The following is a 25,789-nucleotide window of genomic DNA, read 5'->3' as shown; positions in this document are numbered from 1 at the left end:
CCTGTCAAGAAACTCACGTTCCAATGATAGTAGGGAGAGTTCTCTAAGGGTGGGTGATGGGTGTAATTTTTTTGATTCTTTTGAGCACAAGTTCACGTTTTCTTTAGGTGGGGAGAATTTTTTTTTTAATGGTCCAATATGCATGATACAAGGAAGCCAAGATCCCGGTAATTGTATAACTAAGCCGATATCTGTAAGGTTGGTGAGAAAGAGTCGGAAACAAAGAGGACTGAAACTAAGGGTAAAATAAAAATTGTATCCTGGAATGTGAATGGACTGAGAGTAAGGAGAAGACAACAAAAGATTTTTGAACACCTTAAATTACTAATATACGATGTAATAATTTTACAGGCATCCCATCTTTTAAAGTCTGAATGGCCTGAAATGATAAAATACGAAAAATGGGTGGATAAATATGTTTGTACAAACCAGACGTGCTGTATTAAGGGAGTGGTATTAATTGTTAAAAAACCTTCAAAAATAACTATTGTAGAAAAATACGTTGACTCGAAAGGCAGATGGGCAGCTGCTAAGATTAAATTAGAGGAGAGGTATATTTTTGTAGTTGGGTACTATGGTCCAAATACGGACGACCCAGCTCTCCTACAGTCTTTATACGCCCAGTTAATTGGCATATCCATGCCAATTATCTTGGGCAGGGATTTTAACTTATTATTAGATCCAATAAATGACAGACACTCGCCAGGGAGAGCTTTAAACCTCCCTAAAATGAGGGATTGGATGAACAGACTTAAAGAGGATCTGGGTCTAGTCGACATTTGGAAGAGTAAAGGCGATCAAAAAAATAGATTCAACTATAAGAATCAAAAATATGGTCATGCATCGAGAATCAATTTTTTTCTTGATAAATTGCTAAGTAAAAATGTAACCAAAGTAGAGCATGTACCTGCCCACCAATCCGATCACTCTCTAGATCAAATAAAAATAAGTGAAGTTTATCTTCAGGGGGAGCTTAGGTGGACGTTAGATCGCACACTCTTGTCACTCTTGTGCGCAATCGGCCAGGCCATTCATCGGTGCAGGTTCTCTCCTGTTCATCCTCTTTGTGGCCCGTTTCTGTGCCCTTGTAACGGATGGGTGCTTGACCGTCCGGGGTTTATCCCCCGGAGGAGTACGCCAGCTGCCCCCCCTGTTAAGGGCTTGCCACCTTTTTTGCGGGTCCTGAATTTGAATGTCAGATCGTTATCGAAACACTATCAAGACATCTATGATCTAATTGAGGATGAAGCTCCCAATGTTTTGCCATTACAGAGACCTGGCTGCAGGATGCGGATGCAGCTATTATTAACCTAGCTTGCCCCCCGGGTTATTTTATGTACACCTTAAATCGGTCATCGAGAGGTGGGGGCATAGCCCTAATAGTCAGGTCCTGTTTTGCCTGCGTATGGAGTAGCCTTAACATCGCCGGTTGCGAAAGCGCCTCGTTTAAAATCTCGGTCAGCCCCCAGTTTACGTTCTCTGGGATGATTGTATACCATCCACCGGGTAGTGATGTGGTGTTCAGAAACTCATTCCCCGATGCTGTCAGCACATTAGCTATGGGTTGTGCTAATTATTCCATCCTGGGTGATCTGAACCTACATTTTGATATTCCAACTAACCCGACGATACGCAGCATCCTGGCTGACCTAGAGGCTCTCCAGCTCTCCCAGCAGGTATCTCAGCCCACTCATGTAGGGGGTCATATTTTGGACCCTTGTTTTACCAATCTGGCTGAGACAAAGGTTATTTCCATCTCTCCGCTTGGGTGGACAGATCACTTTTTGGTGACCATCCATTGCCCTTTACCTGTGATACCTTCGATCCCCTCGGTCAGAAGGGTATCCAGGAGACACTGGAATAAACTTAGGCTGGATGATCTCCATCGTCTCCTAGCGGTAGAGCCACTGGGCCCACTGAATGATGTGGAAGCAGGCTATGACCAGTTTTGCACTTGGATCTCCAGGGCCTTGGACTCTCTGATTCCCATCGTTTCGAGTAAAATCAGTACCAGAGAGTCGAGCCCTTGGTACGACGGTGCCTTGCGTGCCTTGAAGGGAATTTGCAGACGGATGGAGAGAGCATGGCGGAGGACCTATGAGGCTGATTTGAAAGCCGCATATGTTGCCTCCGTCAGGATCTATCACCGTGCTATTTGTAAGGCCCGTGCGGCATTTTATGCTGCGGAATTTCGTAACAGCTTAAATCCGTCAAAGACTATATTCAAGGCCGTGAAAGATCTTCTGGCGAAGCGGACTCCCTCTGTGGATTCGGGGTCTACCTCCCACTGTGAGTCTCTGGCCTCTTACTTTTTGGGAAAGGTCCAGGCTATCTATCGGACATTCCCCAGCACAGGGACTGACCTGGGAGTCTCAGATGGGGCTTTAAGCCACCTTACCTTGCATTCTTTCCCTCCCCTACTCCCGGAAGGGTTTGACAAACTTGCGTCGAAGGTCAAATCTGGCTCTCTGTTGGATCCAGTAAGACCTGCCCTTTTTAGAGATCAGGCCTTCTTGGGACGCTCTGTTGTGTGTTCTTTAGTCAACCTCTCACTGGAGTCAGGTGTGGTTCCAACGAAATGGAAGCAGGCGGTGGTTTCCCCAATCCTTAAGAAGCCCACCCTGGACCCCTCGAAGCCCGAAAGTTACCGCCCGATCTCTTTGTTACCCTGGCCGGCGAAGATAATGGAGGCTCATGTCAATCTGGCCCTGTCGGAACATCTTGTCCGGTCTAATGCCCTTGACCCCACACAGAATGGCTTCCGTGCTGGGCACAGCACGGAAACCGCCCTTCTCGTGATGGTAGAGCATCTGCGAGCAGTGTTGGATGCTGGTCAGACGGCGGCGCTGATATTATTAGACCTCAGCGCCGCCTTTGACACGGTGTCCCACAGCATCCTGTTGCACCGGCTCGCGGAGATTGGTGTCGGGGGCCAGGCTCTGCAGTGGTTCCGCTCCTTTCTTGATGGTCGTTCCTTCTGTGTGGCCACCCCTCCCTTCAAGTCCAATTTCCAGCCGCTGGCCCTGGGGGTTCCGCAGGGATCCTCGCTGAGCCCCACGTTATTCAACCTATACGTGAGACCGCTGGCTGAAGTCGTTAGGCAGTGGGGCCTAACCCTGGTCTCATATGCCGACGACACTCAGCTGGCGGTTACTCTCAGCGGGGACGCGGAATATGATGCCCTCAGGTTTCAGAACGGACTGAAGGTGGTGGCTACCTGGTTGACAGGGAACTGTCTCCAGCTTAATGCCACCAAGACTGAGGTGATGATCATCGGAAAGAGAGTGGAATTATGGGGCGATCAATGGTGGCCGGCTGAGTTGGGACCTGCTCCAACTCCTGTATCGGAATTGAAAAATCTGGGAGTTTGGCTGGATGCCGGTCTTACTTTGGTGGGCCACACTAAGAAAACAGCAGCATGCTGTTTCGGACTTCTTAGGGGTTTAAGACCTGCCCTTACGTTTTTTGATGCCCCAACCAGGCAGCTGGTAATCCAGGCTACTGTCATCTCGCGCCTGGATTATGCCAGCTCTCTCCTGGTAGGGGCTAACCTGGCAGAAATTACCCGTTTACAACGGGTACAAAATGCCGCGGCCAGAGCAATTGTAGACCTGCCCAGATTTTGCCCTGTGTCAAATGTCCTCCGCTCCTTGCACTGGCTTCCAGTGAGGAAGCGAATTTATTTTAAAATCTTGTGTCTGGCCTTTAAAATTCTGAAAGGCATAGGCCCTCAAATCATGTCTAGCTTCCTGTCTTTTTATGTACCTACACGTACTCTTCGTTCTCAAGGTCAGGCTCTTGCTGTAGTCCCCAGATTCAGGCTCTGTCGGGCGGACGCTCGTTTAGTGTTAAAGCTGCAACCCTTTGGAATTCCCTCCCGGTTGAAATCCGCCTGTTGGAGGACCTTATGCTTTTCCGGAAAGCCATCAAGACTTTCTTGTTTTAAAATGTTCTCCAGTGGTCTTAATGTTTAGTTTCTGTTATGTTGTGTGATACCTTGTCACTGCGCCAGGACGCTCCTTCGCTGGAGCAGCTGTGCGCATAATAAAAATCAATAACATAACATAACACGAACAAACAAGTTATGGAGAAGATGAAGGCTATAACGGAATAATTTTTTCAAATTAATGCTAGTGGAGAAGTCCCCATGCAAATAGTGTGGGACGCTTAAAAAGCAGTTGTTAGGGGATCCCTTATCGGCCATGCCGCAAAAAGAAATGAGTAGTGAGTTACAACGGGGTGAACCCTAAGAACTCTCTGACCTGGGTCAGTCAATCAGGTACATGTAGAAGTGGTCGGAGTCTAATATTTACAGAGTAATAAATATCTCAGAAAATAACGATTATTTCAAAGATAACTTCACTTGCATATAGTCCATGAATGTCACTCAGAATAAGGACGATTCAGACATCCAGTGCATATTTGTTTATTGCACTTCTTATGTTTAAAGCATTTTATTAGAAAGGTACAGCTCATATAGAAAGCAATTTACAAACATGCAATGGGTGCTGTAAGAGGCAACTCAAGATCAGAAATGCTAAAGACCCAGCCCCAGGGCTGTTTCAATGTCCTGCTCTTCGCACAGAGGCATATACAAGGAAAGATTAGAAAAAAAAAAGAGAGAACAAGAAAAAAGCAGTGCCCTATGGGCTTGTACCTCTATTAATAGAACAACATGCCCCAACAAACGTCCCCCTCCCCACCCTCCCTGTCCAGTGCCGTGTAGCATGAAAGCAATCAGCCATCCTTCTTCTCACCCACCCCGCATACGCCCGGAGTCCCCGGCAGTCCTGTCCCAAACAAAACCATGCCTCACAAAGGGGGTGTAAGCCGCAGTAACCTGAGGTACCTTGGGCATGTGATTTCGGTGAATTCTGAGGCCAGCAGTGAGTGAAAGGGTTGCCACAGTTCCTCAAAACCAGTCACATCTCCTGCTAGCGTAAGAGACATTTTTTCCATCCCCAGAACATGCCACAACCTGTGCAGCCAACCCGTGCGTGAGGGAGTGGTTGTTGTGCGCCAATGAATCAGTATGTTTTGTACCGCAGAACCTAGCATAATGGCAATCTGCCTCCCCCTCTTAGATTTTAGTGGATACATTAAGTCATTAGGCAGACCCAGTAGGGTATACGCTGGAAAACGGGGCAGTGCAATCTCGAAGCATTCATCAATCTCGTCTATCACTGTCGACCAATAGGCTTGCAGTACTGGGCAGTCCCAGAGGATGTGTGTCAGCGTGCCAACCTGCCCGCATTCTCGCCAACATCTGTCGCTAAGAAGCCTATTCATTTCGTGTAGCCTTTCTGGGGTGTGATACCAGTAGGTGGATATTTTTGTGAAGGTTTCTGTGAGGCCCATGTGGTAGGCTGAGTGTCGTGCTCTGTATGAAATACGTTCCCATTCTTTAAGGCTAAGCGTTCTCCCCAGTTCTCTATTCCATCGCTCCCTACCGGGAATGTAGAAGTGGGAAGACGGGAGCTGAAGCAGTTTGTATAGGTCAGTGATAAGTTTGGAGTCTGAGGTGCGGGTGATTAGCCATCGCTCATATGGGAGGAGCCTCCTGTCAGCAGATTCCCTCACACTCGGCTGCAAGGCCCAGTGCCGTACCTGCCAGTATCTCATGCGGTCTGATTCGGTTAACTGATAAGAAGCTTTAAAGCTGTGAAAGGGGATAACTCCATCCTCCGCGTACATATGGAAGAGTGCCCTACAGCCCTTGTCCCTCCAATGTGAGAAGGCCCCTTGTTCCATCCCCGGTGTGAAGTCGGGATTGTCTACAATTGGTGTGAAAGGCGAGGGAAACGTGGTGAGGTCAAATGTGCGATTCGTGGCGTCCCATACTTTCAATGGGACCCGCGTTATGTAAGAAGCATAGAGATTCGAGGGGCGGTGTGGGCGGCGGAGGAAGGGTATGTCTTGTAAAGGGCGTCCGGCCACCGCCTGATCCTGGAAGAGCCAGTGTTTATCGGACTCCCACCTGCTCCATTCCACCAGATATCTTAATTGGGCCGCCTGGAAATATTTGCGGAGGTCGGGAACTCCCAGTCCTCCAGTTTCCGGTGTCAATGTCGTGAGAGTGCGGCGCATTCGGGGTTTACGGCCTTGCCACACAAATCGGGACACGTCAGTTTGCATTTGTGGAATCCAGCCCGTAGGTGGTTGCAAGGGCAGTGCCCGGAATAGATACAGAATTTGGGGTAAGACCGTCATTTTGATCGCCGCCACTCTACCAAGCCAGGAAAGCGTGCCTTTGTTCCATCTCCCTAGTTCGTCTCTCACCTTTTTGCCAACCGCCCCATAGTTAAGGGAAACCATCGCCTGCAGCGTGGGAGCTAACGTAATCCCTAGATATTGCACCTGATCCTTCGACCACCGCAATGGGAAGAGCCTTTGGAGGTCGTTCCTCGTCGACAGAGTCAGGGAGAGGTCCAGGGCTGTGGATTTCTCCACATTCATCCGAAAGCCGGCTACTGTCTCAAAAGCTTTGAGTTCCGCCATACAGGCGGGTAGGGCCTGCCTCGGGTTTTCCAGCGCGAAAATAACGTCGTCTGCGTAAAGGCTTATTACATGGGTGAAACCCCCCATTCGTACTCCGGTCACGGCCACGTTTTGCCGCACTCGCTGGGCAAAGGGCTCCATGTAGAGCGCGAAGAGAAGGGGGGAGAGGGGACAACCCTGTCTCGTGCCGCGTTCGATATCAAACCGTCGCGAGCCGCAGCCATTCACGCGCACCGCAGCAGAGGGGGATTTGTAGCAATTAAAGACCATGGTTCGGAATTTTTCCCCCATCCCCAGCTTCGCCATGACTCGTTCGAGGTAGGGCCAGTGCACCCGGTCGAATGCCTTTTCCGCATCGACTGAGAGGAGCATACGTTCCCCTGGAATACGTGAGGCCTTTTCCAAGACGTGAACAACACGTTTAGTGTTGTCCACAGTCTGCCGTCCAGGCACGAAACCGGCCTGATCCGGTTCAATGAGGCCAGGGAGGTGCTGCGCCAGTCTCGCCGCAAGAATTCCAGTGTAGAGTTTCAGGTCTAAATTTAGTAAGGAGATTGGCCTGTACGAGCCGCACAGCTTCCTGTCCTTCCCTGGCTTGGGAATGACAGACACTGTCGCTAGTAGCAGATCCGGAGAGATAGCTCCAGGGTCAGAGAAGGAGTTGAATAGCGCGGCCAAGATAGGGCTTAGCGTCCCGCAGAACGTTCTATAAAAGAGGGCTGTATAGCCATCTGGGCCAGGGGCCTTCCCTAGTTTGAGCCTCGAGATCGCCGCTATCACCTCCTCGACCTTAATCTCTCTTTCTAGATAAGCCGCCTGCTCATGGGTCAGTGACGGTAGGGCCACCGAATCCAGGTAATCCTCCGCGTCTTCCATATTGGCGGCGTCCGCTCTATACAGATCAGCATAGAAGCGGCGAAAGGTCTCGGCAATTTCAGCGTCACCCGTGATCCCCTGTCCCGCAATTCCTGCCAGTTCCTTCACCTGGCGACTCTGATGGGCCACTCTCAGCTTGGCTGCCAGCAGGCGGCCACATCGGTCCCCCCCAGTATAATATGCGTGTTTGAGGCGCAATGCTGCATATTCCGCCCTATCAAGGTCCAATGAGGACAAGAGTTTCCTCGTAGCTTTCAGCTGTTTCCAGACTCTTGGAGCCCCAGTGCGGCGATGCACAGTCTCTAATTCCCTGACTTTCTGGGTGAGTTCGTCCCGTTTCCGTTTCCTCTCACGGTTATCTGCCGCTGAGATCGCAATAAAGTCTCCCCGTAGCACTGCCTTGAGAGCCCCCCACTGAGTCGACAGGGAAGTATCAGCATTGGAGTTGTGCAGCTGATAGTCCTTGATCGAATCAGTAATGCTTTGCACCACTTCCCTCCTATGTAGGAGGGTGTCCCGGAGCCTCCAAACCCCCCTCCGGGCCGAGCTCGGCTGGAGATGCAGGGTCCCCGAGACCGGTGCATGATCCGACAGAGATAAAACACCCATTTCCGAGGCCGTGGCAAGGTCACGAACAGGGCCAGAGACCAGTAGATAATCAAGTCTGGCATAAGTTTTGTGGGCATGCGAATAATAGGAGAAATCCGTGTCAGTTGGGTGGAGTTCGCGCCAGAGATCATGCAGATCGGATTCAACTAACTGAGCCTTGATTGCTTGTGAGAGTTCCCCAGTCTGTGGGTATCGCTGCGCTGATCTATCTTTCGCGGAGTCAAAGACCAAATTAATGTCCCCCCCTAGCATAATGTGCGTGTCCGGTGAAGCCGTGACCTCCTCTAGAGCCCCGCGTAAAAATCTATCCTGCTGTTCATTCGGGGCGTAAACGGTGCCTACAGTGAACGTGAGAGTACCCACTTTAAGTCTGTAGGCAAGAAGCCTACCTTTTTGTTCTACAAATTTGTGCAGCACCTCCCCTTTAAACGATTTGGACAGAAGAATAGCCACCCCCGCAGTTTTAGTCGTATTGGAGGAAAAGAACTGTGTAGGGAAATGAAGGGACCTCATTCTGTGGCAATCATTAGCTAACAAGTGGGTCTCCTGGAGCAGACAGATGTCCGCCCGAGAGTTTTCTAATAAAGATAGGATGGCCCTCCTTTTCGTGGGGTTGTTTAACCCCTTGACATTCAGGGTCAGTATCTTCAATTCTGCCATGGATGGAATGGATGATTCTGCTTATGTGTGCGAACCAGAGCGTGTGAGAACAGGACGGTCGCCAAGCATATACGAATATCTACACTAGCATTCACAAATACCGTAGAAGCACTGGACAAGGTAACTTCCAACTCTCCCTCCCCAACTTCCCCCATCCCCAACATTAAACAACCCTTCCCCCCCATTACTCTCAACACCCACCATAACTCCCCCAGATCCCTTCCCACCCTCCTCAGCAGTACCCCCCGGGTCATGCTGCCCCCCCGCACCCGTACACCCAAAACTACTTGAAATAGTCCCGGACAAGCCCAAACGGACCAGTCCGTGGAATGTTACCTTAGTGGACGTTCAGCCACACGTAGTCAAACCTTCACCCCCCCCCCATCAATCAAAGCCCGCCATGGAAATACTGCTACTGTGAGTTCCCCCCGGAACGTAGTTAAGCGGTCAGTGCCACCTCTGATGAACCTTCTAGCACCGTGGACGCAGTCCGGACCGCCGCTTCTTGTTCCGCTCTAATCGTTGGAGACCCTGGCCTCCGTGCTGGGTCCGCTGTCCTTCTCCTCCTGCTCGTGGCTCGACGCCAGCCATCGTCAGGCGTGCGCCTCCTTCTAGGCGTCTGGGAGTCTGCCTCCTCTGTGGTGATGCTCAAGATTTCGCAGGCATCCTGGAGGTTCCGCACATGGTGCGTCTCTCCCCGCCACTTAAAGATAATACGAAAAGGGTGCCCCCATGAGTAGGGCGTCTCATGCTGTTGCAGAAAGTCTGTCACAATCCTGAACGACTTGCGCTTCTGCAGCGTGATCGTGGACAGGTCCTGATATAAGGCGACTGGGTGATCCCGGAAAGTGAGAGAGCGTGCCTTTCGAGCCTCTGCCATGATCTTTTCTTTCAGCGGGAAGTCCGGGAGGAACGCTAAGATGTCTGGAGGGGGGCCATTAGCTCGTCTGGCGGGACCCACCCTGTGCGCTCTGTCAATTCTAATGGGGAAGTCATCCCCCTCTCCCAGGACCATGCGGAAGAGTTCTTGCAAGTATTGAACAATGTCTGGGTTCTCTTCCGAGGATGGTACACCCCGGACTCTAATGTTATTTCTTCGTGACCTGTTTTCTAGGTCTTCGTTGTGCAATTGTAGGTCTAGGTGTTGTTCCCGAAGGGTCAGAACTTCCTGCTGGAGAAGAGTTATCTCCTCGGCTTGCCTGTGCGTGGAGGTCTCCACAGTTTCCACTCTCTCGCCTAGGCCCTCCACCTCCCTTCGGACCTCACGCACCTCACCCGCTACTTCTTGTTTGAGGGCTTGGAAGTCTTCCCTCAGCGTCCCAAAGAGAGATTCCAAAAAGGATCTAGTTACCGGGGGTTCTGCTGCTGCACCAGACTGCGAGCTCCCTGCTGCCCCAGGCGAGGAAGAAGCCCTGTCCCCCTTGGTCTGCTGTTTGTTGAGCATCTCCGGGAGTGTGCGGTCGGTGCGATCATTGCGTTTCCCTCCTCTCTGGCCCGCCATGATCAGGCCTCCTCGCCAGTCTGTGCCTCCCTGCACGTGGAATCCGGGCCTCAGGGAGCCTGGTCCCAGCTCGGTGCCAGCGACGATGCGCGTCTGCTCAAAAGAACCCCACCGGTCCCGGTCAGAAGCTCTTCCTCAGGCTGAAGAGGGGGTGTGCCACAGCCGTCCCCACGAGGGTCCCGTAGCTGCCGTTCCGGCCCAGGAGGAGCCGTCCTCGACCCCAGTCGTTACGTCCCTCGATACTGTGGGCTCCGGTCGCACATTCCAGTCCACCTCTGGCTGTTCTAGGTGTCCGTGCAGCCCAAGGATCTCCCAGGGGCAACCCAGCCCGAGCTCCCCGGGCCCCGCGGGTGCTCCGTAGTGCGTGCACAAGGTAGCTGAGGCAACGGGGGCGCCGCTCGTCAGGGGGGGTGACCGTGTTCCGTCGGCGGCAGACCACCTCTGTTAGGGAGCCACCCCGTCGGGCACCGCCTCAGGACCTATCTGCGGCCCTGCGGACCACGTAGCCCCCCCCACTGTCCAGCCAGTACCTCGGTGTGCGGTGTACTCCAGGACCCAGCCGGCGATGCAGATGCTCCAGGCGCTCTACGCGATCTTCCACTCCTCTGGGCCGCTCCACCGCCAACAGCGTGCTGCACGGTACGCAGTTCAAGCACCAAGGGCCACGAGGGCGCTGTGACGCCCGGGCGGAGTGTCGCCGGTGCTCCCGGGGCGCCGTGTGCCTGGGGGGTGGATATGGAGCGCCGGTAGCAGCCCGCTTCCACTAGGGGGCCGCGCCGCTAAGGGCCGTGCACGGACTCACCCGCTGCCCAGCTAGGCCTCCAGGCCGGGCGCTTGCGTTGCTCCGTCCCCGGTCCCCTCAGCACCTCGGGGCTTGTAGACCTCCAGGTCCCGGCTGAGAAAGCGTCTGGGCCAGGCGCACTGCTTACCGCATCGACGGTGGTGTCCGCCGGACAGCTTGGGCGGCCCGCCCCGGGCAGCCGGCTCACTGTGCAGTCTGTGGCCCTCCAGCGGCCCCGGGCAGGGGTCCATCAACGTCGCTTGCCGCCATCTTAGGGCGCTGGGGGGCAGCGGATTCCTCCCGGGCACCTCACCGCACCGCTCCGCGACGCCCAGCTGTGCAGCCTGTAGGAGCCAGGGAGCCTCACCCACGCCTGGGCAGTCCGACGCCTTGCTGTTCCGTCCGGGCCGGGGTACTGTTGCAGCCTTGGTTCTAGCCGATCCCGGGCACGGCTCCGGGAAAACGGTAAATCGAGCACCAAATCGTGCGCTGGAGGCGACAATCAGACCGTCGCTCTTTCCTCTAGCAGCGGAGCAAGTTTGCGCAGCTCCGGGGGGAATACGCTGCCGAGTTAAGGGCTCGGGCCTCCGATGGGGTCGGGAGCTCTAGTCGACACGTCCTTCTACCCCGCCATCTTGGCCACGCCCCCTATTGCACTTCTTAAAAGGATTCAATAACTTGATCAAATACAAATACAAAACATTAGAATTGAAAACATTCCAATTACTTCATTGGTAGAAAAATTCAATTGACAAAAATATAGTAAGATAAAGTAAATACATTCAAGTATATCAACGCGCTCACAGTGCACAGAAAGGAGAGTATTTAGAGGGGATGGGTGTGTTGGAGTAGAAGTGGGGACCGGGTAAAGGTGGTGTGACTACGTTATAATCACAGTGAGAGTCAAAATGTAGCCTCTACAGTCTATAGATAGATCAATAGGTTCCGAATAGCTCTTAAGCACAAGATCCGTAATCATCCATTATTTAGTCCTATGCTTAGAGAGATACAAAATGTTGGCTGTCAACGTTTCGACCCCTGAAGAGAAGGGTTGTTCATAACCTCAGGCTGGGGTCTTCATCAGGACACGTGGAAAAGCGGGAGCGCCTATAAGTAATGTAATAACAAGTAATGGATCTGTCGCTAGTGAAAATGATTAGTGCACTAGGAAGAAGGTAACAAATTTGTACATACTTTGTGAAGGACCCGGTTCGCTGAACCGAATTAAAGGATTGCATCCATTTACACTCCCTCACATTAAGGATGGAATTCAGATTCCCGCCTCGTGGGCCCAGTGTGATTTTTTCAATGACCACCCACTTCAAGGACTCTGGTGTGTGTGTGTGTGTTCTTGAAAATGTTCTACCAGGGGGGCCCCTGGTGTTTTGCATCTTATCCTACTGCAGTGCTGCAGAACCCGGTTCTCGATTTTCTGTTCCTGGCCACAGACTTGAAGTATACCAAACCAGACTGGAAATATACCTAACCGGAAATTGCTAACCTCCCAGTAAGTGCTCCCCCGCTCTCATAATTGCATTGTTGTACACTGGTGACCTGTCCACAATTTGGATAGCCCATTGTAACCATGATTCCTTTACACGATTACAGGCCACAGTAAACAACATAGGAACTCTGGAAGGTCCCAATCTGAAGGCCCACACCGGGTCCTTCACAAAGTATGTACAAATTTGTTACCTTCTTCCTAGTGCACTAATCATTTTCACTAGCGACAGATCCATTCATTGTTATTACATTACTTATAGGCGCTCCCGCTTTTCCACGTGTCCTGATGAAGACCCCAGCCTGAGGTTATGAACAACCCTTCTCTTCAGGGGTCGAAACGTTGACAGCCAACATTTTGTATCTCTCTAAGCATAGGACTAAATAATGGATGATTACGGATCTTGTGCTTAAGAGCTATTCGGAACCTATTGATCTATCTATAGACTGTAGAGGCTACATTTTGACTCTCACTGTGATTATAACGTAGTCACACCACCTTTACCCGGTCCCCACTTCTACTCCAACACACCCATCCCCTCTAAATACTCTCCTTTCTGTGCACTGTGAGCGCGTTGATATACTTGAATGTATTTACTTTATCTTACTATATTTTTGTCAATTGAATTTTTCTACCAATGAAGTAATTGGAATGTTTTCAATTCTAATGTTTTGCATTTGATCAAGTTATTGAATCCTTTTAAGAAGTGCAATAAACAAATATGCACTGGATGTCTGAACCGTCCTTATTCTGAGTGACATTCATGGACTATATGCAAGTGAAGTTATCTTTGAAATAATCGTTATTTTCTGAGATATTTATTACTCTGTAAATATTAGACTCCGACCACTTCTACATGTACCTGCAAAAAGAAATGAGGACAATAGACATATAATAAGTCAATTAGAATCAGACATTTTAGATCAGCATAATATTTTGGAGACAACAACCTCTAATATAGAACGGGAAAGAGCAAAAGAGGAAATCTTCAAGAAGAAATGTGACTTATCAAAGGAAAAGATAGGAATCTAGCAGACTGTGAAATTATGAATATGGGGGAAACAGTGGGAAACTCTTAGCATGGAAAATCAAAACTGACTCCAACAGGAATAAAATCATGGCAGTACATAGTAGTTTGGTGGGTGGAAAGGTGGAGAATAAGTCGGAAATAGAAGAAGCCTTTGAAGACTTCTTCCAATCTTTTATATGAAGAAGATCTAGTACCCATAGATCACGAAGTAGACTCCTATTTGAGAGATTCTATGACTCCAAAGTTAGAGGGTGGGTTTAGCAAAGCATTAAATGCTGGAGTCAATAACATGGAAGTGTTGAATGCGCTAAATAGATCAAATAAAGGGAAAGCGGCTGGCCCAGATGCCATCCCCAATGAGTTTTATGTAGCTTTAAAAGAATCACTGACTCGTAGACTAGTGGACCTGTTTAATAACATTTACTTTCAAGGATTTGTACTCCCTAAATCTTAGAATGATGCAACTATTAGCCTGATTCTGAAACCAGGGAAAGACCCTCTTAAATGTGGGTCATATAGACCCATATCTCTTTTAAATAACGATTACAAGATTTTTACACAAATATTAGCCACCCGTTTAGGAAATATCACAGGCAAACTTATACATATTGACCAAAAAGGGTTCATAAGAGGGATACAACTACATGACCTTACCCCATCAGCTTATCAGAGCAATTGATATTGCAACTCAAGACAAAAGCCCACTAGCAGTTTTTATTTTTGACACTGCCAAAGCGTTTGATAGAGTGAATTGGTTATTTCTGCAGAAAGCAGCCTATCAAATGCAATTCAAATCAAGAGCGGGACGAGAAAGGGCTGTCTGTTATCACCCTAGCTTTCCAACCTATACACAGAACCCTTGGCAAATACTATAAGAAGGTCCCAGGAAATAGTCCCATTTCAATTTAAGGGATGGATTGACAAAGTGGCTCTATACACCGATGACCTAATGGTGTACACAAGTGTTTAAACAAATCCTTTCCCATTATTAAAAAGCTATTAACCGATTTACCAAGTCAATATACAGAAAACAGAAATAACGTACTGGAATTTAGAATCATCAGTAGCTGCCACAAAAACCAGAATTAAATAGTTGGGCATAGAAGTGTTAAAAAACATTGACGAAATTGCTCAGGTAAATCTGAATTTAAAAGTTAAGGAAATTAGAAAATCATTAAAATCATGGAGCTGTTTATCTTTTTCAATTCCGAGACGAGCAAATGTTATCAAAATGTCTATCCTTCCAAAGTTTACCTTTTTATTTAACACAGTACCACAGGAGTTCAAGACCCATTGGTTAACAAAGATTCAAAGCGAAATGAATGGATTCATTTGGGCTTCCAAAGGAGTGAGTATAGCGTGTAAAAAGCTATGCCAGAAGAAACACCGAGGGGGCATAGCAAGCCCAGACATACTCTCTTATTTTAGGGCTTTCCAATTTATGAACATAAGAATTCTTTTCAGACCCATGCTTTCTATTTGTCCTATTGGAAAACTGCTACAGAGGTAGACTATTGTCAATACAAATTTGGTTACCCTAAATGCTTTAAAAATATCAAATTAAAGGTATTACGCTCAGCGTATAAGTTATGGTATGAAACAAGAAGAAGGTGGAAGATTCCCTACTACGGTCGGTTAGCACCTATATGGCGGTCCCCAGGAACCCCTGACTGCTTAAACGATTCTTTAGGAGTTGGGTTGAGGGAAGTAGGAATAACAAAATGGAGACAATTGCTGGATTGTAGTACGTTACGAAACTGGAACTCAATGCTTGAAGACACACAGGGAAAAAAATTCTAGATGTAAATATTATCAACTGTTGAGTTGGTCAAGGGATCAAGAGAAAATCTTAGAAACCAAGGAACAACTACAGACAGAAATTCAACGTGAACCAATAAGGAAGGAAGTATCAATTTGGTATTGGCATTTGATACAAACAGGAGAGGAAGAATTTACAACCCCAGATGAAGTATGGAAAAAGATGTTCCCAGCACACAACTTGCAACATCATTGGCAAGTATCCTGTACCTTTTTATGGCAATTTATAGTTTCTGCAACTCTTAGGAGAAATCACCTTTTTACTTTACACAGGACATATTGGACACCGGAAAATGTATCCAAAATGAGTAACCAAGTGGAGAAGAAGTGCCCAAAATGTTGGGAATTAAGGGCGAATGATATCAACATGTTTTGCATATGCCCTCAACTTGAAACTTTCTGGGAAGAAGTGGGTAAGATTATCGATAAAGCATTAGCTATGACTACTGAGGTAAGCCCATTTATTATCATTTTTGGTATTCTGGATAGCAATAATTCCACAATTGTTTTAAATAAATAACAAAAATGTTTATTATTTATGTTACTTTTATTAGCCAGACGCGAGATATGCGTAACTTGGATTCTCGCTACTCCTCCAAAAGGGGTAGAATAGCTTTGTTATGTTAGGAAGGTTAGGATGCTTGATAACGCTAGAGGGAGGAGCAATAGAACTAAATACTGGGAACTCTGGGCTAAGAATATGAGGTAGGGTAGGGAGGGATGTCCAATGATTTTACTCTATACGATCTAACAAATTCGAAAGAATCGGCATGGTGGATCTATGACTGGTTAATTCAACAAATTTGCAGGTTCTTGGACATGACCCTAGCTTTATATGAAGTGAGCGGTCTTCATCTCCTTGGAAGGAAAAGTGACATGGGGATCTTGTCTACCATAACCTCAATATTAGAATAAATGAGGACAAAAAATAATAATAAACTCACGTTCTGATCTCTATAATGCAAAGCAACAGTGAATCTGTAATATTCCAAACGGAGCCGAAAAACACATAAAATCATGCCACCTGTGCCCTTTAGCTGTATAAAGACCCCACAGTGACTGAACACTACCTTAGACCTCCATCCACACCAACATCTACACAAGTACCACTAGAATATAAACAACATTCAGCATTGTAATTCAGAAACACATCTGTCTTATGACACTCTTCCCAAGAAGTTCGTGCTGTACCCATTGCTCAATTATCTGCCATAACCTGTCGCACTGCATGGCATTTAGTAACATGCACAAAAAGAGAGAGAGCTTTTTCCATTTCACGAAGGCAAAGAGGTGGTTTCTGCATAACTAGGGACAAGTATCCTTAGCCCGGTCCTCCAAAAAGACGGGTATGCGTCTCTGCCAAGAATCCCTTGATTCATGTTTCATCTCCTTTCCCATCTCTCCCTTCAATAGTTTCACTTTTTCTCCATTCTTTTGCCAACTCAGTCGCCACTGATTACCTTTAAATAGACCCCTTTAGCCTTTGTTTCATCACACTTTTGTCACTCCCCACCAAATCGCATGACTCTTCTTCCTTGTTATATATCTGTTCTTCCCCTCTCCACTCAGCTCTCCGTTATTTGATCATTATTCTCCTATCCCGCTAACCTTAACTTTCTATTCCAATAATCTCTCCAAAATCCCTTCAGATGCTTGTAACACGACTATCAAGTACTAGACATCAAAGTGATGCCCACCTGCCCGCTACTTACATGTAACGTCGGTGAATTATGCCCAACACCCGTTGTCCGTTGTTGATCTTTTAACGGATGTCACTTGTTCATACTTCCATAGCACTTCCTGGTCGCACCGCAACCAATCCTACGGCTGAAGATATTCTAGGAGTTGTCTGTTAGTGGCAGCCACAGCTAATGTGTAAGAGGACATATGATTGGAGCATTGGGGTGCCTGAGTCACTCCTATTGAGCAGCACATCATTTCTTAAGTGCTGATTGGCTGTCGAGTCTACACGTGTATCAGCCCAAGCCGTTCTACGACGGGGTCAAGGACCGCCCGGTTCAGAGTTCCTGGAGTTCTGCACGAGATGAGTTAGTCACGGACGGTGACAGACTGTCCCCGCTGACCTGCTGACTGCTGTTTTGGGTCCATGGGAGGGATTTTGGAGGCGATGGGCGGAGCTGGACTGGGACTGGTTGGTTAGTGTGATGTGAGTGGATGGTAGGACACGTTCTAAGTCCCCGCAGCAGCTGGTCTCTGTTCACGACTGACAGCCCTGGTTTAATTTGAGCCCAGCTGGTGGGTGCAGGTGGGGCCCACCCGCACTTATTTTTCCTTATCACACTTTGGCCAGAACAAGAGAGGGGGAAAGGACACAAGGAAGAGAAGGAGGAGGAGAAAGGCGAAAACCCTTAAAAAGTGGGAGGGAGCAGGTGCTGTTAAAATCATACGGAGACCCTGATTACGAGTATAGGTGTACTTTATCGCACATGATAAAATAACGATACCATGTGGTAGCTTATATATGGAGTCCTTATGTAACGCAACTGGTCTTTTGTAAAGCGCTCTGACACCTTTAGGTAATGTTCGTGCTATATAAAATCTCATTAATTAATACGAGTTGTTTGGGAATAACATGCAGATGTTGGTGTTTATCGTACCAAAATCCACCAGATGCGCTTGACCCGCCGAAATGTAATGAAAGTTGAGTTATGTAACGCATCTGATAATATTCAGATGCTTTAAATAACCTAACAACTCTTAATTTTAACTCATGCGTAAACCGGCGTTTATGTACTGTAGAAATTAACTGCCCAACTCGTAATCAGCTGCCGAGAGTGTGGTGGTGGAGTAAAGGCGAAGCAGCCTGGGTGTTCGCCACACACACTCAGTAGCAAAGGCTGTAGGCTTCTGAGCAAGGCATTGTGCCATGACAGTCTTTCACAATGTAATTTCTGTTGGCAGCCGGCCTGCAGCTGGCCGGGCCTTTTGATTGCTGTTCTGTTCCTGTGCCTCAGACCTGGCTAGTGACTGCCATACAGGGCGTGACTGATGCCCTTCAGGATTAGGGTGGCAGTTCTGTGTGGAATATGGGCATTTCTAGCATTTACTGGCACTTGCAATGCGACGGTTCCATTCCCAACTCTGCTGCTATGTTGACTGTCCCATGTCTGACAGCATATTAGGCTTTTGTGGCATGACTGACTGGACAGGTCCCACTCTGCATGACACGCATACATAGGTTCTGTCTGCATGCCTATGCCTTCATACTCTCGAGGGTCTTCAATGTTACTGAACTTCATGAGGAGTTTGTCTGCACTGATAAACGGTGCATTTTATTCTTTGCTCTTGTCTTTGTATTTTCTGTACTAAAAGGGCATTTTTCTCTCTTTTTTTAAATATTTTTTTTTTATATCCTCATTTGCCTTTTCACCGCCCAAAAGTCAGCGAAACCACCCTGGGCTTTTACACCTCATTTACTGGCTATAGAGGGAGGGCATAAACAACGCTATTTAGAGCTGAGACTCCCCTCCGGGCTGAGCCCACTGTAGGAGAGGGACAGGGAGACTTCTTCCACAGCGTGTTCACCCTTACCCCTAATCTTCCCAGCGCCCAAGAAGACTTTCACCAGCCGAGGTAGGCGAAGGCTTAATCATTGGATTTGTGATTTATCAAAAGCAAATCACCCCTACCCTCGCCCAAAACACACCAAAAATGGAATCCAAAATTTATATCTCTTCTTCGTCTGATCCAAAATATCCAATTTCGCAATAGATCACATGGCTCGTAGCCAATCCAATTCTGTTGGGGGGACCGGGGAGACCCACAATTTACAAATCTCTCTTCGTGCCAGGAGTATAGCATAAAAAATAAGCTTTGCATTATCGTCTGTACCCTTACCTTGCAGGTCAAGTCTTCTAGATATGACTAACTCCTGGCTTACCTTGATCTGCAGGCCTAGGGCCTTCGACAGACAGCTACTCATGGCCTCCCAAAACACTAAGATCTTCGGACAAAGCAGAAACATGTGCAGGTCGTCTTCATTGGGGCTTTTGCACTTGGGACACACCACCACACCGCCTGAACCAAATTTGGAGAGCCTTCGTTGAGACCAATATGCCCTATGCATCGTAAAAAATTGATTCCGCCTTAAATTTGCAGGCTTTACTATTTTATACAGCATAGACATTGTTACTTGCCATTGGTCTTCTGTAGCGATCTCCGGCAAGGAATCTCCCCACAGGATCTCGGGTAACTTGAAAGGGCCGTCCTCCATTTCTAACATCAACCAGTAGCACAGTGATACTTCTTTTTTTTAAATACACAATTTGAGAAGAGCTTCTCCTCCAACTCTTTATAGGTTCCAATTTGATCCCCCGATACCGCCGACCAGCTCTGAATCAGTAGATATTTGAATTTGGAAAAACTATGGCCCCATTCTTGTTCGCAGTACCCCCAGGAGACGAATTTTGCATCTGGGAATAGCTCCTTCCATCTCTGAGGATCCACCTCCTTCAATGGTCGAGCCAACACATCCTTCGACCAGAGGGGAGATCCCGGCGCATCGCAGAACCTTGACATTACCAGCAACCCAATTTTACGGCTATTATCAAGCCATGTACACGCCCTGTGATAAACTTGTGAGTTTTAACAGGACTGCCATTAAAATAAGAACACAGTCATACGCGGTGGCAGTGCCCTAATTATCAGTAGACGCCCAGGTACTTTCTCAAACACCAGAGCAGCCGTAGACAGCACCACGTGCGTAGAATCTTCCTAAACTCTGGCTCCAGTTGCTTGTCCACCTTTTATGCGTCTGCAACACACTGTTTGAAACGTGAAATCTACTTTCAAGCTGATTATATCCATTGCCAACATCTCTATTAAACAAGGCTGACCGTATCCACCTGGATTTTAATAAACCTTTTAACCTGATGGTATTTCCTGACGAAGACACGCCTGTGTCGAAACGCGCGTCAAAGCTACCATCATTCGTTTTCTTTTATTGTTTAACATATAATGATTCTCAAATGTACCATTGAAAATTATTGTTTTTGTTTTTAATAATTGTCGTAATCATTAAAATCTAAAGTTTTTTTTTTTTTAAATATAACCTTTTCGTGAACTCCTTGTCTTACATTGCCTATGTTCCACACTGCCTGGGAATGTTGTTTTTCATTGACAGGGCGGATGATTACAGATAATAAAGGAATAGCTGCTGCTTTTTACAAGTACTTTGTGACAGTCTATAAGGAGGATATGATGGTTGAGGAGCAAGCTGTGCAGAGTTGGGTGGAACTTTTGGACCCTTTACCGGATGAGTTTAAGGATGTTTTAAATCGGGAGATTACTGAGTTGGAGGATGAAGAGGTTATTAAGGGGGGGGGAGAGGCAAAGCACCTTGGCCAGATGGCCTTCCCGTTGAAGTTTATAAACCACTGGTAGGGATATTGTTAGAACCCGGGGTCTCTGGTTGGCAGAGGTAAGTACCTTAGACCAAGTAGGGACCCTAGCTTCCAGTCAGGGCGACGGAATAACCCTCTGAGATAACCCCTGCTCACCCTCTAGGTAGCATGGCGCGAGCAGTCTAGGCTAAACAGAGGCAATGTGGATAACATTTGCACTTAACACAACAATAATCCCCAATCCACCACAAACTGAGACCACACAGGTAAGTATATTTTATAAAAATATATAATTTTATCTAGTTTCAGCATGTAAATGAAGCAGTTGCATGATAATCACTTCTTTAGAAAACATAGCATTTTATCTTAAAGGTTGCACTTAATTCTTAATGGTTCTTGTAAATAGGCAGTTCTCAGATTCAAAACAAAAATAGTCTCTCGTCTCTCAGATCAGGAGTCTAAAAATAATGCCCCTGATTCCTAATCATTCCGCTCTCAAAACGATCATTAAAAGCAGTGCCAAAGCGAAGTTAGTTACAGCCAGCCTTCATAGGCACTTAGCCCCCCCCAAAGCGCGACAAGCGCGCCTCACCCGGTATCCTGGGGACTTCTTTTCTGCTGGGTGGGGGCTTCCGCGTGCGCCGGAGGGTCTCAGGCGCCTCGCACCCAGAAGCGCACACTCGCTCCTAGCCCCGGCCGGTCCCCTGGTGCTCTCCCGCCCGCTCTCGACAATCCAACGAGCGGCGGGGGATGCAGCACCTCGGGGGACGACAGGCCCGGGGCGGGGAACACACGCGGACTCACTCCCTCGGCGAGGACGGGTCAGCCAGCTGCTCCGGCGGTCGGCTCCTCGCTGGGGGGGGGGGTGATCAGATCGCGATTCCCTCGGCGGCTTCCAGGCTGCTCCACGCTGCGGCCAATCAGGTCGCGGCCCTCTGGTCGAGCCCCTTCAGTGCCCGGGAGTCAGCCAATGGCAGAGCGGCTCCCGGGACAGGTTGGCAATGACGCTCTGCTACTTCGGCCAATCACGGCCCACCACTGCTGATGACGCTGCGCCGCACGGGCCAATCCCGTCGCGGCGTTAGTGAGGGGGCTCGGCTCCCTCCACCAATGGGAGCGCGGTGCCTTCGTTCTTTGGCGCTTCAGCTCCCCTTCGCTAGGAAATCCACGGAGGGTGTTTTCTGGCCCCGGGCCGCGTCGGTGATTTGGCGGCAAAGTTCCCTTGGGTCCTGGGATTGCTGCAGGACGTCTCTGTGGCCCCCCAATCAGCAGGGGGGGAAGACTCCTCGTTAAAGGACCACACCACGGTCTCTCCTCGCTCCTGGAATCGGTGCCGATGAGCACAGCGAGCTCCAGACAGCTGGCAATTGGGACCCACGGGTTGGGGCCGCTCCCCACACGATCTTTCAGTAGTTTATGGCAAAGCTTCAGGAACCTTTAGCCCTGGGTTCCAAGCAGGAGGCCAGCTCTTCTCAGGCCCTTGGAGATTCAAGTTGCAGACACAGCACACAGCAAAGTCTTGGCAGTTTCAAGCAGGCAGGGTCATAGCACACAGCAAAGTCCCTTTCTCCTCCTCAGCTTCCAGTCAAACAGCAGAACAGGTCAGCCCTTAGAGCACACAGCAAGGCAATCTTCCTTTAGTTCTCTAGCCGTCCTCCTTCCAGCCGAGGTTCCTTCTTGGTTGCAGAGTTTCAGAATCTCAACTTCTGTAGTCAGGGGTCCTTTCCTTATACCCCTCAATGTCTTTGAAGTCCTTTGAAGTCTTTGTGCTAGGAGGCCCTGGGTCCAGTCTAAACCAGTTCTGGGGGTTACGGAGCACTGAGGTGTCTCTGGTTTTCTTCTCCCTGTCAGCTTCAGGGCCAGAGGTGTCAGTTGACCACCAGGAGGGAGCTAGCATGGGGGAGGTGGCCGGCACAGCCCAGTACTTATCAGGCATTCCTTCCTCCCACCTCCCAGGCAGGCAGATGTGCCCTTTCATCCCCGGGCTGGCTCTGACCCTCTCCTCCGGGGCTCTGCAGCCCCCCCTGTCACATCCAGACCAGGCAGGCATTCCACAAACCCAGGCACACAGAAAGGTTTAGACAAGAGAACAGCCACTTTCTAAAAGTGCTATTCTCCAACACAGGATTTAAAAACACCCTTCACTAAAAGATGTCATTAAATTCTGAGTTCAGGGATATCTTTCACTTATGTCCCATCTTGTTCCTATGGGAAGATAGGCTGGCATCACATGGGCCCAGCCTCCTCCATGTTACTCTATGGAGCAAGATAGCCTTACAGCAGTGAGCACATAAAATGGCTGCAGCCCACTACCAGAGCATGTGACCTGCACTAGTACAAGTTCTACCTTATCCATACACTGCACCCTGCCCAGGGGGGTACCTTGAGCTTTCCATAGGGGTGGCTGATGTGCACAGACAGGGAAGGGTTAGGCCTAGCCAGTGGAGAAGTGTGGCTCACTGGTTAGAGGAGGCAGACCTGGAAGCAGAGGTCAGCCCGGGACCAGGGTTCAATTCCCGGCTCGGCAGGGTCTTGAGTCCAGAATGTCCATGGGTTCGACAATTCTCGCTCCGGTGCCTACTCGATTCACGGGTTCACACTCTGCGACTCTGGGCAATAGCTTGCTTAATCTCCACAACGGCCCCTCGCGGCGGGATGCCTGGCTTTCACCTTGCGGATACCCTGCCGGGGTTATATCACAGGGGAATACCTGGACGGGTTCCCTAAGCAAGCGCTTAGAAACCGCTTGGTGATTTGCGCTATATAAATTCCTGTACATTTACATTTACAGGCTGACATGGCAGTCACTGACTGCACACAGGCTCTGCGCTGGCAGGCCTGAGTCACCATTTTAAAGCTACTCACGTGGGTGGCGCAATCTGCGCTGCAGGCCCACTAGTAGCATTTGTCATCACCAGCCCTGGCACACACAGTGCACTTTACTAGGGACTTCGTGGTGATACAAATATGCTAATCAATATCACAATTTACAGAGGGAGCACTTACACACTGACACTGATCAGCAGTGGCAGAGTGTCCAAAGCATCTTAATCAGCAAAAACGAAATCCAGCACAGCAAAAAGATGGGGGAAGAACCACGCCAAAAGGTGTCAGGTCTAACAGATATTAACATCGATTATCTGTCAGCTGTTTAACCAGATATTCTTGGGCGATGCGTCTTTGCCCCCCTCCTGGAACAAGGCAAATATTACATTAATACCAAAGCCAGGGAAGTCACCAAAGTATATGGATTCATATAGGCCTATTTCATTTCTCAATTCTGATTATAAATTCTTTGCTAAAATTATGGCAGATAGGTTGAATGGTGTCATCCCACAGTTAGTCCACGAGGATCAAAAAGGTTTTTATAAAGGGTAGATATTTGAAAGAGCTGACTTTTTCACTTATTGGTGCTATAGATATGGCTTCGGCTCATGATCTTCCCTTGGTAGTTATCGCTTTAGATGCCGCCAAGGCGTTTGATTGTGTTAATTGGGTTTATCCGCACGCTTTAGTAAAACATTTTAACCTGGGACTAAACTTTATTAAATCTCTCTCAGCTATATATCAAGCTCCTTCATCAAGGGTTTTAGTGAATGGGATGCTAACTCAGCCAGTGCCAATCATGCGAGGTACCAGACAAGGGTGCCCGTTGTCACCACTTCTATTTGACCTTTATATAGAGCCCCTAGCATGTAAGATAAGGTCTACCGAGAATATTGTCCCTTTTGAGTTTGAAGGATGGTCTAAAAAGATTGGATTATATGCAGACTACATAATTATTTATACCACTAATCTACATGAGTCAATGGAATGTCTCTTAGATTTAACTAAAGGGTTTGGGGCTGTTTCAGATTATGATATTAATAAAGAGAAAACAGAAGTTATGGCCTGGAACATGAATGCAGAGGGATTTTTTTGCAAAAATGTGCATTTTTCTTTGTGTGAAAGTCAATTATTTCAGTGCCCCACTCTGCCCTGTTTTTAGGTCTCGCCTTTACAATTCCGAACGAATGGGAAATGGCGAGAATTCAAGTGCTCGAACTGATTGTGAAACCACCGCTTTTTTTCGTGGCGTTTTCTTCGAGTGCACGTGGCCACAGGCACGCGCTTTTGGCCCATACACTTTCATGGCCATCTGTTCCTCAATGTCCCTCCCACCCTTCGTTTGATCTTGCCGCGAGGTCAGGCTAATGGCCCTCCCCCAGCACAGAGCGCGCATCGCGGCCGCACAGCACATCAAAGGGCTTCTCCCAGCGTGTGCTGTGCGGCTTCTCCTCCCCTAATTATGTGGCCGGCCGTACTTGTGTTTCCCGGCCGCTTCCCGGCCACTCTTGTATTTAATTAGCAGCAGCAGCATTTCTCCTGCGGCAGGCCACATCAAAGGCTCTGTGCCACTTTCACCCACACAGCAACACTTACAGACACGCAACGCCACTCACACCCACGCAAGCCCACTATCATCCACGCAACACCACACTCACCCACGCAACGCCACTCACCCAAGCAACACCACTCACACACGCAACCCCACTCATCCACGCAACGCCACTCACCCAAGCAACACCACTCACACACGCAACACAACTCACCCACGCAACGCCACTCATCCACGCAACGCCACTCACACACCTAACGCCACTCACACACCTAACGCCACTCACACACGCAACGCCACTCACCCACGCAACGCCACTCACCCACGCAACGCCACTCACCCACGCAACGCCACTCACCCACGCAACGCCACTCACCCACGCAACGCCACTCATCCATGCAACGCCACTCACACACGCAACGCCACTCACACACGCAACGCCACTCACACACGCAACGCCACTCACACACGCAACGCCACTCACACACGCAACGCCACTCACACACGCACTCACTCACGCAATGCCACTCACACACGCAACGCCATTCACACACGCAACGCCACTCACACACGCAACGCCACTCACACACGCAACGCCACTCACACACGCAAAGCCACTCACACACGCAACGCCACTCACACACTCAACGCCACTCACACGCAACGCCACTCACACACGCAACGCCACTCACACACGCAACGCCACTCACCCACGCAACGCCACTCACCCACGCAACGCCACTCACCCACGCAACGCCACTCACACATTGTGGG

General features: G+C 48.9%; 1 protein-coding gene across 2 annotated transcripts in view; it reads right to left on the bottom strand.

Annotated features, from left to right (window-relative positions):
- Positions 1-17,106, bottom strand: part of LOC144770570 (oxysterols receptor LXR-beta-like) — a 261,625-nt gene extending 244,519 nt beyond the window's left edge. For both annotated transcript variants that reach the window (XM_078655205.1, XM_078655206.1), the window contains exon 1: positions 16,987-17,106. The gene's annotated coding sequence lies outside the window, so the exon portion shown is untranslated. The remainder of the gene's footprint in view (positions 1-16,986) is intronic.
- Positions 17,107-25,789: the final 8,683 nt, after the last annotated feature.

Source organism: Lissotriton helveticus, chromosome 7, assembly GCF_964261635.1.
Source record: "Lissotriton helveticus chromosome 7, aLisHel1.1, whole genome shotgun sequence".
Taxonomy (NCBI): Eukaryota; Metazoa; Chordata; class Amphibia; order Caudata; family Salamandridae; genus Lissotriton; species Lissotriton helveticus.
Note: the sequence above shows the minus strand (reverse complement) of the source record. Positions and strands in the feature narration are given on the sequence as shown.